The sequence below is a fragment of the Thermobia domestica genome, chromosome 13, assembly GCF_964235325.1.
Source record: "Thermobia domestica chromosome 13, izTheDome1.hap1.1, whole genome shotgun sequence".
NCBI lineage: Eukaryota > Metazoa > Arthropoda > Insecta > Zygentoma > Lepismatidae > Thermobia > Thermobia domestica.
In genome coordinates, this window is record NC_137466.1 from 141,778,442 (window position 1) to 141,794,669 (window position 16,228).

Below are 16,228 nucleotides of genomic sequence, written 5' to 3' on the forward strand. Positions count from 1 at the left end.
TAATCCGTTGCACATATTTCACATAAATTCTCAAAAGTTAACTTGCTTTGCATTCGTTAATATTTATCTTCATTACACATCGATCAACATATTCAGTTAAATTCGAAACATTACAACAATGCTTATTTAAAATCTTTCATCAAAATTAATCTTCCCATTGTTGAATTAAATGCAATGCAATAAGATGAAATATTTCTCAATTAAATTATCACTCCAACTATTGTAAGTTTGGTTTTCCCAATCAGAAGATGTATTTCCCAACCAGAAAATTGATTGTGAAGGGGATTAATCGATGTAAGAGAAGAAAATCTGCGTGTCGTGAATGTAAATATGTATATATGGGCGAATACTGGGTCATTAGTGTATGTGTGTTTGTGTAACTTTACAAATTTTCTGGTGACTGTGCGCACAGAATTATTAATTCTTAAGAATTCCGCATCTCTAAACTTTGTATTGTGCTTACGAACATTCGTGTACGGCCAAAGACAGTAGCAACTAGAGTTTTCTTCGTAACTGTTCGTATTCGTTTCAGTAAATATGGGAGTGCTGTTCTTAAGTAAGTACGTACCAAATATATACTTAATATTTTCTTTGTACCTTAGGTTACATTAATAATAAAATCTATCATGATGTCTAGGATAAAAATTAAATTTACATAATATTTATTTTACATTTTTTATGATTTCTTTAGATAGTCCGTCCTGACAGAGGTATTTATAGGGTTTTTCCTCAGTTACACCAGGCAAATGCACAGATTGCACCTTTAACATAGGTCCTGGCCTACACCTTTCCATATCCTTTCCCCTCCTCTATCGCGACGCCTTAGATACCTAAACAACAAATCAAGTTCAAATTCTGCGTAAGCTCAAAGAAGGGTTGTCAGGTATCTGCTTGTATGTGGTTATAAGATTGGGGTGAGAGGGTGGAAGCGAAACGATTAAAAATACGTTTACTAAGTACTTGAACGGTTTGGGTGAAGGGAAATTTTGTCCGGAAAAGGGAAATTCTGAAGCTTGTGAAGGGAAAACGGCTCTGAAGGAATTGGCATCACTGTGTCCAGTGGCTGCAGCAGACGGAGGTAGTGTAAAATGGGAGACCTCTCAGATTTTCAAAGAGGGCAAATTGTTGGTGCGCGGTTATGTGGAGTGAGTGTGACGGCAGTGGCTACTGTGTTAGGTATGTCGCGTGGGACAGTGTTGAAGGTGGTGACGGCCTACAAAACACACGGGAAAAAACACATCGGGGAAGCGGAACAGTGTGCGCAAGAAAATCATGAGTGACAGGTCACGCCGGGTATTAAAGCGCATTGTCACACAGAACTGTCGTGCCACTGCGAAGCAAGTGACGGAGGAACTCAATCAGCACCTCCCCCACCCTGTTTCGACAATCACAATCCGCCGCGAATTACATGACATGAACTTACGGGGTCGTGTTGCACGGGCCAACCCGCTCATCAGGGACCATAACGCTTTCGCACGCCGCAAATGGTGCCGCGACCATGCATCTTGGACCGTTGAGGACTGGAAACGTGTGATATGGTCGGATGAGTCATCCTTCACCCTATTCCCAACCACGGGCCGTGTTTATGTGTGGAGAACGCCCAAAGAAGCTTATGATCTGCAGTATCTCCGCCCAACTGTGAAACATGGCGGCGGCTCGGTGATGCTGTGGGCCGCCATATAATGGTTTTCATTGGGTCCTGTGGTCACACTTAGCGGACAAATCACTGCCAATGATTATGTCGCAATTTTAGAAGACCATTTGCATCCTATGGTCCGGATGTTGTTCCCGGACAATGACGCCATCTTCCAGGATGATAATACACCCATTCACACAGCTGGCTTTGTTGCAGCGTGGTTTGATGAACATCGGAATGAAGTTCAACACCTCCCCTGCCCACCCAATCCTCAGATCTCAACATAATTGAACAGAACTGGCCGATGCCCTGCACAAGGAATGGTGTAAAATTCCACTTGCTACCATTCACGACCTCTATGCCTCCATCCCACGTCGCATCAAGGCTGTTCTGAAAGCGAAAGGTGGCCCGACACCATATTAATCTGGTAAGTTGCAATTTCGTTCAGGTGTTTCCATTTTTCTGATCACCATCTGTATATATATGGTGGGGGACCGTTGTTGTGGGACATAGAATTGCAGCCCTGTCTGGAAATTCTAAATAGTAAAGAAGAAATAGACCGAGTAGTGGCTTTCGCTGACGACATTGCAATTATCATCTCAGCTAATTCACGAAGAGAATTAGAAATTAAAGCAGAATTAGTCATTAATATCTTACAAAATTGGAGTAACAAAAGTAAGCTAAGGCTATCTGCGAAGAAAACAAAGTATATGTTGTTCGGTACACAACTGCGTAGGAATCCAACAATCAAATTAGGAACTAATACGATAAAAAGGGAAGCAGAATTCAAATACTTGGGTATACACATTGACGAAAAATTAAATTTTGGGCCACATATAAGATATATAGTAGACAGGGGTCACAAAGTTGCAAACAAGTTAATATCGATAGCAAATACCACGTACAAACTACCAAGGAAAATAATTAAATTATATCAAGAAACATTATTAAGTGCAACAATGGCATATGCTTCAAGCGTGTGGGCCCACAGATTGTTGGAAAATAATACCTTAAAACAAAATGTCGATAGACCTCAAAGGAATTTATTAATAAGATTAAGTGGAGCATTCAGTACGACACCGCTTATTACGTTAAATGTTTTGTTAGGAGTCAAACCATTAAGTTTAATTATCAGGAAAAGAGCTGCAATTTATTGGTTAAAAAAATCAAACATGGGGAAAGTACAAGAATTACTAAGCACTCAAAGTAAAACGATCGAAGATATAGAAAACGAACTAATAAAAATTTGGAACAAAAATTGGCAAGAAACCAATGTCTCACGTAGATTGTATAATATAATACCAAAAATTGATATTCGTCTCAAATGGCAGCACTTTGACCCCAACCCAGGACTGATACATTATCTCTCAGGACACGGGCCATATGAACAATACCTGTACAGAATGGGTTTGAAAGAACACCCCAGATGCCAATGCCAAGAACTAGGCACGCCGGAACACCATATTCTATGGTGTCCCCTTTTGGAAGATCAATTACAGGGAAGAGATGACATCAGAACAAAAGAAACAGGGGAAGTCTTAGCTAAGGAAGAGGACTACAAAAAATTAAGTAGAATAGCAAAGGAATATTCTGATCTAAGAAAACAATTATATAAAAGGCAACAAGAATAAGAGAAAGACTTTTTGGAAATGTGATACAGGAATAAACAAAATGTAAAAGAAAACAACAATAAGGAACGAAAATGAATGTGTCAGAGTGCAAATGAGTATCTTCCAGGACCGGAGTTTTTGCTCCAGGAACGCTGGATTTCCGCGTGCCCCGGAAGAATAGTGTGAATGTGCGCTCGACGCATCCCCGGCATCCAGCCGGATTGGAACTCCGGATGTGTTGAGCGGGTGTGCACGGAAATAGGTGGTGGGAAATAGCGTAAACTTCAAAACAAAGTAAAAATAGCATATACATAACATACACTAAAGATCCTATGCACAACAAAAGCCAATTACTCGGTAAATGTCATACAGTGTCCACCTCGAACCTTGTTCGTATAGGTGTCAACACCGGTCCCAGCGCTCACGGCGGCAGGACACAACTGACCAGGGCCTGCACTAAGTGCTCCGAGTGGGTCCTGGACCTCAAACCGTTGCACTGAGGACCAGAACCATAGAAGTCAATTGTGGAAAACTGAAATTACTAACACGGCTTAGGATCAATAAGGAAATCAAAGTTTGCGTGATCGCAGAAAAGTGAATGGGTGTTGTAGTGTGCAGTGTGGTGATAGTGGTATGTTGTTTTTATTACGGAAAAGTTGTGTTTTTACATACAGGAGTGTGTAGTGCTTATTTAAGCGTGCAATATTTAAATGTAAGTGTACAATAATGATGCTGAGTTCAGTGGTGCAAATATTATCATCCTCTATTAGAAGAATGTAGTAAAAATTTATTTAAAAAAAATCACACAGGAGGAAACCTAAATTTAAAAAATGTCAAAAATAAAAAGAACAAAATAAAATAGGTGGAAAGCCTATCATACAGGTGAAACCTAAATCCAATGAATATGATACAAAAAATAGGTGGCAGGTTATTATATAGGTGGAAAGCCTATCATACAGGTGGAAGGCCATCACAGGTGAAATCTAAATCTAATGAAGATGGTGATAGTACAAAAATAGGTGGAAAGGATATTATATAGGTGGAAAGCTAATCATACAGGAGAAACCTGACTCAATGAGGAAGATGATCATAAAAACTAGGTGGAAAGCCTATCATGCAGGTGAAACCTAAACCTATGAAGATGATGATAAACATACGAGAAGGGCTAAGTATGATAAAAGGAACGAGGATGAAACAATAGAAGACTAGAGTAAGCTAAACTTGAGTCGAGAATAGAATAGAATAGGAAAATTAGAAGATGAACAAATATTAGGTAGTTAGGAGTTTCTATTTAAAATTTTTTTTTCTTTCTTTTTTTTTTTCTTTGTTGATTTTGTCTAAATTTTATTTTGTTGTTCTTTAGTGTTGTGGTTTCGTCCATTTTTCCTATCCCTCGTCCCTGTCCTCCCTTGTCCAAATTGAAAATCAAATGAATGATGAAAAATAATAAAGCAAAGAAGATTGCAATGATGATAGCCCTGTTTCGGTTAAACTTTCAGGTGCCGAAACTGAAAGGCGCGATCTGAGCAAAAAAAAAAAAGAATATATATATATATATATATATATATATATATATCCCTTTTAAATTATGGCTTTCACTCAATCATCTATTGCGTGAAGACTCTGTATCGTAGGATCATAGCTCATACCCCGTTTTGTTTCTAGTAAAGCAATGTTTCCAACTGCGTATGCAAACTTTCCCTAGAGTGTACCAAATGCGAGAAATTTCCACTTTAAATGGGAAAAAGGTATTTTCTTTTAAAAAAATCCCTTTTTTATCAGGAATATCTCCCCTTTGGTATAGGATACTATCATGCAAATGCTACTAAAAAAAATTGGCTTTATGGTGAAGAGCATGAGATACAAAAAGTGGCCCTGGGATGAATAGTTTTGATGCTACCGCCGATTAACATATTTTCCCTTGATAATACTATTTTAGTGAATTTCTATACTATCATCACCATCATCACACAGGAGCCGGTCAGAGGGGCCCAAAATCGAGGAAAAGGGATTTTTTGACAAAAATTTCCATTTTTGTGAATTTTCTCCACTATGGTACACGCTAGAGACATACGAGTGATTCCATTTAAAAGACTGGTTCATGACAAACAAAACGAGGTATGTATCATGACTTTAGAATAAATAGTGATAATACTGTAGATACTTTACTAAAGTAACTGACTAAAAATGTGTAAAAAATATTTAAAAAAAAAAAAAAAAAGAAATCGAGATTTTTTGACACACGTCTGTTGACTCTAGTAACATGAGTCATACCTCATTTTCTTTAGCGTAAGACGTCCTTTCAAATGGTACTATTCAAATTTCGCTATCGTATACCTGTAAAGATGAAAGTGGGGGAAAGTGAATTTTTTTCTTAAAAAGTCCCCTTTTTCCATTTGGGCGAGATTTTCCCGCTTCTGGTAAAAGATAAGGAAATTTGAATGATACATTCCGAAAACCTGTCTCATAACGAAACCAACGATGTACAAACCATGATTCTAGGATAACTAGTAATGTGTCAGGGATTTTTTGAAAAACTTCTCAAATATACCCTTTTTTAAGCCCATCGTCCATATTTGTGACGTCACAGCCCCCAGACAGAGCACGCGAGGCTGCAAAATGCCCATAAAATATGTTCTATGAGGCTTCCATATTTGAATGAATGCAAATAACCGGTGTAGAAAGCTTTACTAAAGACTTATAAAGCAAATTCCGAAGGTCGACGCCATGACACAGGTGTTAGGCCATCATAATTTAAAAGGGATATATATATGTGTGTATGTGTGTGTGTGTATGTATATATAGGTAGATAGATACATAGATAGATAGATAGATAGATTCAATCTTGCTTGTGTATCGAGGAACTGTGCTCTGTGAGATATCGAAAGGTAATTCAAGGATCCAAGAAGTCGACGTGTATCATGTGATGTGGATCACTGTTAACCATCATTCATAACCAGCTTAGGAACTTCCTATAACTTTGTGTAAATCAATCCCAAAACAACGACGGCGTCAGAGTTGATTGACCCGTCGAAGATTGTAATGAGTATTCGAACACAGTATTGTCAAAAAGCCACCTAATCATTAGTAATATATCGAAAATAAAGTTCATGAGAAAGGGACAGTATTACTTTATGTAAAGTCAAAATAACAAGTTTTACGTTTGTATAATTAGTGCGTATTGCATGTAATTCGGTTGATAGTCAGAATTAAACACACACACACGTATATATATATATATCTGTGTGTGTGTGTGTGTTAATACTATGTGGTAAAATTTCATTTGCTTGCCAAGTCAATTGAAGACCGTTTTTTCAAACCTCGATAGAGCAAACCCTGAAAAACAAAGGTATGCTTTTTCTGGCATAGGCTACTTTTTATGCTACCAATCGAGTTGTGAAATCAGAATTGACAAATATCAAAGTGCCGTGTGTATAGAATACGAAATCATAAACGTTTTTGTTCTTATTCTACATAATCTCTATCGAGTTCTGACAAAACTTTTATGATTTAGTATTCTATACACATGGCATATTTCGATATTTGTCAATTCTGATTTCACAACTCGATTGGAACATAAAAACCATACCAGAGAAAAGCATACCTCCCTTTCTCAAAATTTTCTCTGTCGAGTTTTGCAAAAACGGTCCTCATTTATAGCTTCTTGTACACATCTGGTTAAATCCATATATGCGTATACTTATTCAACGGTAATCACATCTACCGTTCGCAGCTTCGATTGAAAGTGAGTATAAGTATGATGAAGTCGATTTTTTGTCGTGGCATAGCTGGTAAACGAGATATATATACATATATAGAGGGAAAAAGAAAAGTGAGTAGGTAAAAGTTGAAGCCATAACAAAAGAAACTCGACCACATATTACTAGTGAGTATTAAATATATGTGCAGTAGAACTTTTATATTTTTGATTCACAATTCAATTCAGATCTCACCACAATATCGTCATGGGTTCAAATTGATTGATTGATTGGGGGATATAATGGGAACTTCAGCATCAAGGCCATTTTTCCAAATCCCAGTAAAACGTGCCGAGATAGTGGAACTGCCAAATGAATGTCAACTATTTAAAATACAACATGAAAAAATAAAAAGCCAGAACAAAGCGGGTCAAATGGTGTATTCTCTTTAATGGAGAATGTGTGGAGAAACACTTAAAAAATCGAGTCTTTTATTCACAATTATTCTCCGTTACATTGCATTTACTATTTTCACATTTAAGGTATTTGTTGCTTGTATCAATTAATTTTCGAAGAAATAAAGCAAGCTACATAATTTTCATTGACCAATGCACTAGTCAGTCGCCTCGTCAAACCACTCTTAGACTACTTAGCATAACAGGGAATCCGTAGCGTCATCCAACACTCTTTCCAAGCGTCGTTGTTACTTGTTATCGACAAATGCAATAAACATTCAAGTTGTTTTCTCAACCAGCCTCTTTATCACATTATTGCTAAAATCAGTCTTTCGCTACCAATGAATTTGAGCCCACAAATATATTTTGTCAAACAAATGTAGTTAATTTAAGTTCTCCTTAATTTCCTTAATATAGCCTACATTATTCTACAATTTTAAATGCATTTCTACAACTGATTGTAGGTTTAAAGTTTCTCGTGAGGATTGGCTGGCAGAGATTGCCTAACCTAGGAATGAGTTGTCAAATTTACAGTTGTGCATCCTGATTTGAGGCGTGAAATTGTATTCAAAAGCGAAACAAGCGCTGTTCGTATTCGTATCTAAGATGGGGCATGGAATGGGATGAATATGAAAATAAGGTTGTTTTAATATTTTTACTCAGGGTTGGTAAAAGTGTATTGAGTGGGCGGGCTTAGGTGGGCGGATCATGTAGCTAGAATGGAAGAAAGTAGTAACGCTTTCAAAGTCTTGACTGGAAGACCAATCAGAAAACGACCATTAGGAAGACCTAGGCGAAGATGGGAGAACAATATTAAGATGGATCTCGCAGAGATTGGAATACAAAGTAGAAACTGGATGCAGTTAGCTAAGGATATAAGTCAGTGGAGAGCTTTTGTGAACGCGGCATTGAACCTCCGGGTTCCATAGACCATAGAGGTAGTTAGTTATGGTAAACAGATTACATGGATGTATTTACAAAGGTAATGACAATTTAAGGAACAGAAAATATCTTGAACAGTTGTACATGCTTCAAACATATAATCTAATATTGGGCTTGAAACTGCATAGGAACAGATTTAAATGTATATTTTGAAGATTATTGCACATTCTAAGGGTATTCAGTAACTTTTGAAATATTTGACATTACAAATCATTTTAGCATTCTTAAAATTCTGAATATTTATTTCCATGTACATTAGGCGTCCATTAAGGAGATATTTTCCACACTGCTGAAAACTAGAAATGTGCTTTTATAACAATAATATATTAATTTCATACCTTTTCCGCTGATTATTGAAACTTAAGGGTTCGGGAACTGACGTCTCTATGGTCACTCAACGTGTTAAGAAAATAACTTCAGTAAGTTCTGCTGAAGGGAAAACTGAAAGGAAAAGTTGTAGATAAATTGGATAAGATTGTTAGTTTCAACCCAAGATTAGGAAACATCAAACTAATCACACCATACATGTGTAGAATTAGTAAATTTTTCCCAATGAATGTTCAGGACTTTCTTTATCATTGCATAAATATAGTCAAATCTTTGGTGCCCAATCCCTAATCAATCCCAACCCGTACCTTCTAAAAAGATATTATGGAAAATACAAGTATCCTGAGACAATACAGGGTTGAGTGCTTTACCCATTTCACTTGATGAACGTCTGTGTGCACTGTTCTATCTAATCATGTCAATAGGCTAACTTTTTCTTCAAAATTCATGTTCATGGACAATAGACACCACAAATAAGAAAATCTTCTACCGGAGAAATGTGGAACTTAATTTCGTATAGAGAAAGTATTCTATACAAGTGAATATGAAATTGCTAATCTAATACTTCATTACATATTAGTTTAATTATAGTTTGTATTTTCTAAATCTTAATGTATATTTGTGTGTTTATATCGAGAGTTTTAACAAATATAAATCAAGTTCCTACTATTATAATATATATTTCTTCAGCGAAAATAATTTTTCCTTACATCGAATTGACTCTAGTAAGATCCATTTGAAGTTGAAACCTAATAACTCTGGTATATTGAATGGAATCAGTCGTCTTAAGCAGAGGGCGCAACGACAACAAACTCGAGTCAGTTCCTAGTACGCAGTTTCAACTTCAGCCCCGAGTTGGATCAAAACAAACGTGTCGTAATAATATGATTTTGCCCATATTATATGTTACGAAGTCAGCTATATTGGAACAACATGCGAGACTGATTGCAGCGTTCCCAAGTACTTTTGTTTGGGAAAGAACTGCTATAGAGGGATAGACACGTGTTCAACTTTTGCCCTGTAAAAAAAAGAGGCATTCAAAAATTAAAATCAAACTTTAAAGAATTGTATACGTTTCGTACAAGAATAATTTGCTGGTAAAATGGTGGACAAGAAAGCTATAACACTAAGTATCGTCTTTACTATTTCAATAAGTTGCATAAGAAACTGTATAAATTAAAATGTTTTTAGAGGACAATTAGGATCCGTTATTCATAATAATGATGAATGATTTTAAAACTATAAATCTCAAATAGACTTATGTTCAAATAGATTGGTGTTATTACAGGATTGCACAAACAGATTGGTTTTATAAGTCAGTTCCTACAACTTAAAATTTATTTAATAATGTGAGGATATGTGTATTTGAACAGATAATGAAACTTTTTATTTCGGACTTTGGGACATTTTAAAATTCTATGCAGTAAAAAGCATTATCGTTTATTTAAAGTTGAATCACTTTTCTTTTTTTCTAAGTTCATTTACTTTTCTTACAAGAAAGTTTTCTTGCTGTTTATCAATTTCTTCAACACATGTAATTTCTTAATCAATAAAAGCGACAGATTGTTTTCCTGTCAGCATTCCAATAATCATCTCACCTTTGGTTAATCTATGAGCACGCACTTTTCATCGAGACTGAAGAAATAGTCAACGACCAAGGATACTAACCCGAAAGAGACATGGAACAAAAACCATTGAGAATCTTTTGGAAGAGGTAGTCCGGATCGTATGAGAGACGAGTCAACATATAGGAGCACGAACCACGATTCCGAGTTTACGAGAAGTTTACCTTGCTCTAACTTAGAGAGCACTTTTCCTTAGCTCGCGTTGTAGCTATCAGTTACGATGGATAATCCGTTAAAGAGCAATTTTGACTTTGATTAGATTTACTATATTCGCAACGTTAATTTCCTGCCCGGGGTTCGCAAACCCTTAACTCTCAACTACTTGGACGACCAGCTGGCCAGAGAGAAGGATGGACGGACATCAATCGAATGGGAGAATCATCGAGAAGAAAACACCGAGATTTACAAGTAAGTGCAAGTAGATTAACCAGTCCTAAAAGTTACCCCATTCTCACCCTTTTCAACCCCTTCGACATCACAATCTGTTTCTTTTGTATATTTTTGATTTTATTTATATTCAACTCAGGTCGGATCCTGTACTTTACGCTTTACCAAATTGAATGTTCACAAAATCCTGGGTGCAACTTGTCAGTTCTGACATTCCCAATTACACAATTAATTAGCACATTATCTGAGCTTTCAGACTGACAAGGGGCGATTGCACATGGCGGAGATGTGGTTTTAGCGGTTAACCTTGTGTGGATGCACACATATTTGTAACCCTCGATGTTTCTCATCTAGCTGAACATAATTAAGATTTATTTTTGCATTAGTTAGTTCGCCGCCCACCGTTAGAATTTGCTGAAATTCTATTTGTTTTACCACCCTCTCTCAACTCTCTCAATCGTTGTGTTATTTTGTTTTTGTGTGCATTTTTAGACATACTATTTGGAGATATTTAGAGAAAATGGTGAATTCTGGCATTATGGCACAAGCTCGACTTACGTCTCTAGATTCGATTGTGCGCTCCACATTTTTTCACGGCAAGTATGAAGAAGACGTTATTCTTTTTGTTGTTTTTTTTTTAGTATTTTCAATCTTACTGCGTCATTTATGAGTTCAGTACAGTGAAGAAGCGTCATTTGCTTCCATATTTATTATAGGACGGGGCCTTGGCGTGGATTTTAGCACTAACTAGGACAGTCGAATTTTATGAACTTGTCGTATGTAGACATAAAGAGACGTATGATTACATTATTTGGGGGGGGGGTTGTAGTTAAGAAGGTTACAGGACACACAATTCGTTCTAGAGATGAAAAAGAAGGGGAACCCATTATGCCATATATTTATGACAAGCTAGATCTCATGTTCAGTTTCGATAAAGCTATGCCAATACAGCAACAAATTAATTTCCTAGTTGAAGGATTATTGCCTCAGTACTTTAGCAATTTCCGAACCAACAGCGAACTTAATGCAAATCTGTTGCTTTAACACCAAAATCTAGTGTTTCAGCGCCTCTTCGTAAGATTAATGATTTAGTGGGAGTTAAGAACATTTTCCAACCAAATGAAAAAATCTGTCCTAAAGCTGAAATTTTTGTCAATGAGTCTAGAGTGGATTCTGTCTATCCTGTGATTAGAGTAGTCAACCCAACCAACAAAAAGTTGTGTTTACAAAAAAATCTTCACTTAGGTGCAGCTATTGACATTAGGCCGGGTGCACATTACCCAAATGATGCAGATAATGCCCAAAATTGTGATTTAGCCAGTAAACAAGACAACAGTAACTTTCCTGCTGGTTTTGACGTCACGCGTGTGGACATCCTAACCCTCAACTTCCTGACGATCAGAAGCAAATGTTTTGTTCTTTTATAGAGGAGTATAAGGATTGTTTTTCTTGGTCAGAGGATGATTTCGGAGTGGCCAAGGGCTACGTACCTGAAATGAAAATGCTAGATGACGTCCCAGTATACACCAATCAGTTTCCAATTCCCTTCCACTTAAGACAAGAAGTAAAAAAACAGGTTGATACCTTGGTCAAACAAGGAGTTATTAGGAGCAGGGGCGTCATTTAGGGGGGCAGACAGGGGCATTTTGCCCCCCTAAGTTTGAGATGTATATAGATTTTATCAATATAATAGTAGTAAGTCACTGAAAAACGCGAAATTTTACTTATATCAAGGGGTCTTGTCCCCCAATCCAAATCTGAAATGACTCTACTGATTAGGAGGTGTGTATCTAGATATCAGGGTTGATATGTTTAAAACAAAATGTTTAAAACAAGTGTTTAAAACATGTTTAAAACGAGGGCTGTTGTTTTATTCAGTTTGTTTTAAACGTTTTAAACAAAATGTTTTAAACGTGTTTTTTTTCGATGGTGGTTGAACATGTTTAAAACAACTAAAATATCAGATTCAGTAAGTTAATTTAATTTTCTAACAAACAACCCATCCTCCGCAGGATTTGTGCATGGAGTAAATTACAAGCAGAGTTATATTCTTATTATAACAGCAATTACTGAACGAAATTCTGCACATCAATGTGCGTATAACTAAACCAACAGAAATTCAAATGAAGTATTTCAACATTTCTTAATTTCCAAGAATAATGGAGGTTAAACACACTATATACTATTCTAAGATCCAAATTCACAAATTCAAAACTTGTGGTATTTTTTGATCACTATCGTTTCCATAATAATGAAGAGTTCTCACATCATAAGCTAGAAGAAATGCTCTGACAAATACAATATAACTCATAGAAAAGAGCAGTGACTAGCCTACAAGAAGCAAATGACATATTTTAACTAAACAGTTTTCAAGATACATCTCTATTTGCAACATGGATAGGTAACAATGATTAGTGCCTATGGCATAACAACACAATTAACTTTTAGACGCCCCGCCAGGGATTTTAACAAAATGGTAGACTCTCACGTTCGGAGCTCTGGTGACCTCCCTAATTATCACAAAGTCATGAGTTATACACCATTGGAAAGCTTATAGACCACAAATTCCAATGAGGTAACATTCGTGAAATTCCCGCCGTATTCGTAGTAAAAAAAAGACATAAAAAACATTAACAATATGAAAATATTGACTTTGCGGGGCCCTGGCAACCCTTGCAGGCCACCCTACGCTGACAAAATGATGAATGCGTAGGCCACATACTTGTGACAATAATGTAAGAAATGGTAGCCATTGCTGCCATTGCGTAATGAATTCGTTTTATGTAGGAAATATTTTCAAAAAAAAAAAAAAAATATGCGCAGAAAACATTCATTGAATTAGACATTCTCTCCCCTCCCCCACTAGTACCACGTCCATATGCAAATCATTTTTGCTGCACACATCATGTATACGAACAAGAATTATGCTTCTAGACCACTTCAGTGAAATATATCTTGTGTTATATGGGACCGTCCCGAAAATAAATGTAAATTAACCAAATTTGACCCCCTCTTCCTCTATAAACAACAAATACACATACAGGTTAGTATCATGTAGGGGACTACCTCATTGCTTCACATACCAAATTTTATGGATGTACCACAAAGGGGGAAGGAATACCCACCAAAACCTGATGAAAAAAAAATTGATGAAAAATTAAAAAACGAACTTCATCCTCCCTTTCTCGGCCGTACATACGTACCCCCTATATACATAAAATGCAACTGAATGAAAGCTTCATCTCTCAAAAATACTTTGGTGCTAAATCATCTTTCTAGCTTAATTATAGGCTGAGCTATTGATGTTTGTTGTAAAAATAAATGATTTTACGTCAAAAAACTTAAACTCCAAAAAATGGCTAACTTTGCCCCCTCCCTTCTCCCCCCATATAAGCAAGAAGTACAAATACACGATATTACCATGTAGTGGCCTACTTGATTGCTTCACGTAACAATTTTTATGAATCTATCCCCCAAGAGGGGGAACGGCCCCCCCAAAAAAAAACTTGAAAAAAAAAACACAAAAACACGATATTTACCCTCCTCCCATATACATAAAATGCACACCAGCAAAGCTGCATCTTACAGGAATAAATTGGTACTAAAACCATCTTCCAGCCTTAATTAGGAACTGAGCCATTGAGGTTTAAAGCCCTGACATAGCAGTTGCGTCAATGGGCGTTTAAAGATTAAGAATGCAGACGACCAGTAGAACGTAACACAAAGAAACTAAACTACATATTCCGTGAACGGAGATCGGGAAAATCCCGATTTGTTTATCCGGAATTGAACATTTGGGCGGATCGAGATTAGGGAAGTTCCCGAAATTTGATCTAGCGGTTGAATATAGATGGCAAGCAATACGTAAGAGTGTAAAAATGTAATATATATGCGTACTTAGATTATTGTTTTAAACAAAATAAACATTTTAAACATGTTTTTTTTGTTTAAAACAAAGTACTTTGTTTTAAACGTTTAAAACGTTTTAAACAAAAAAAACATGTTTTAAACATAAAAAACGTTCTTTTTGATTTTTTTAAAAAAATCATGTTTTTTTTCAACCCTGCTAGATATAATTCACCCATTCTTCATGTGAAAAAGAAGTCTGGATCTTTCAGGTTTCTTTTGGACGCCAGGAGCATTAACCTCCATATAGCACCTGACGGGTTTCCAGTACCATCGGTAGAGGACATTATTTCACATCTTACTAAATGTAGCTACTTGTGCTTCACTGACTTATTCAGCGGTTTTTTCAGTTGAAGGTCGCTTAGGAATATCAACATGTCACTACCTTTCAATTCCAGGAATTGGTTCCTTTTGTTTTACAGCCATCCCACAGGGTCTTGACACTAGTTCCGTTGGTTTAAACAGATTAGTGAAAGTGACATTGGAAGGATTAGAATCTGAACAAGATTTTGGATATCTTGATGATTTTTTCTGGAGTGTAAACACTTTTGAGGACGTTATCAATCTCACCAACAAATCATTTCAACGAAATAGAGAACATGGTCTTAAACTTGCACTAGAAAAAGAAAATTGGCGTATTTTTCATTAACGATTTTGGGACACGATATTTCGTACTATGGCTTGCGAATTTCCAAAAGAATAACTGACTCTTTAAGTAATGATAGAAATAATGCTGCACAGTAATGATAAAATTAATGCTGCTCGTAGATTTATATTTCATAGTAATCCAGGAACGTCATCAAATTGCGGAGGTAAGGAGTGACGTAAGAGTCGAAGTCACTGCGAAACTGGAACAGTTAGTAGCAGTCTTGTCGATTTTTTTAAAACTTAACTCACTCAAATTCTTGTACAAAACATAGTATGGCTGAGTCTCCTAATCAATTTATGTTGAATCCTTAATTATGAGAGACTAATTCTGTACGATATTCTGTTCGTATATTAAGGCGGTATGTTGTTTGTTTTGTATCAAATTATGCAGAGATGTTTAGAAATAAAACAGGTAAAATTAAGGATATGGGCATGACATTAGTGTGAATGACAAAACTCCTATACGTAAGAAGGCTGATGTCTTTTGACTTGGAAAGATCAAAGGTGTTTAGATTTTGTATTGGGCAATCTACTAAAACAAGACGATATTCAACATTCTTATAGTAATTGTGCGCTTCCATGTATTTAAATAAATACTAAAACATGTGATAACAGAATAGTATTAAATTATCAAGAATAAAAAAAACTAGGAAAATTATTTTAATTATCGGTAAATACTTAGAATAAATTATGTTTTGTCCGAAATTGTATTTATGTTGTACAGTTCCATCTAATTATCCTAGTGCTGTATGAAACTTTGTAAATAAGTAAGTAAGTAAATAAATAAATAAATAAATTTGAACGCCTGTAAACCATATCTGCACATCAAACTGACACCTCCACACCATATCTGCACACAATTCATAGAAACTCCACTTTCGTAGGTTTACAGGAGAGAAGAAAATACGTGCTTTTAAAAGTAAAATTTTAAAAACATTAATAAGATGGTAAAAATATTTTTGAATAGTAATCAAGACATTACAAAATGGATTTC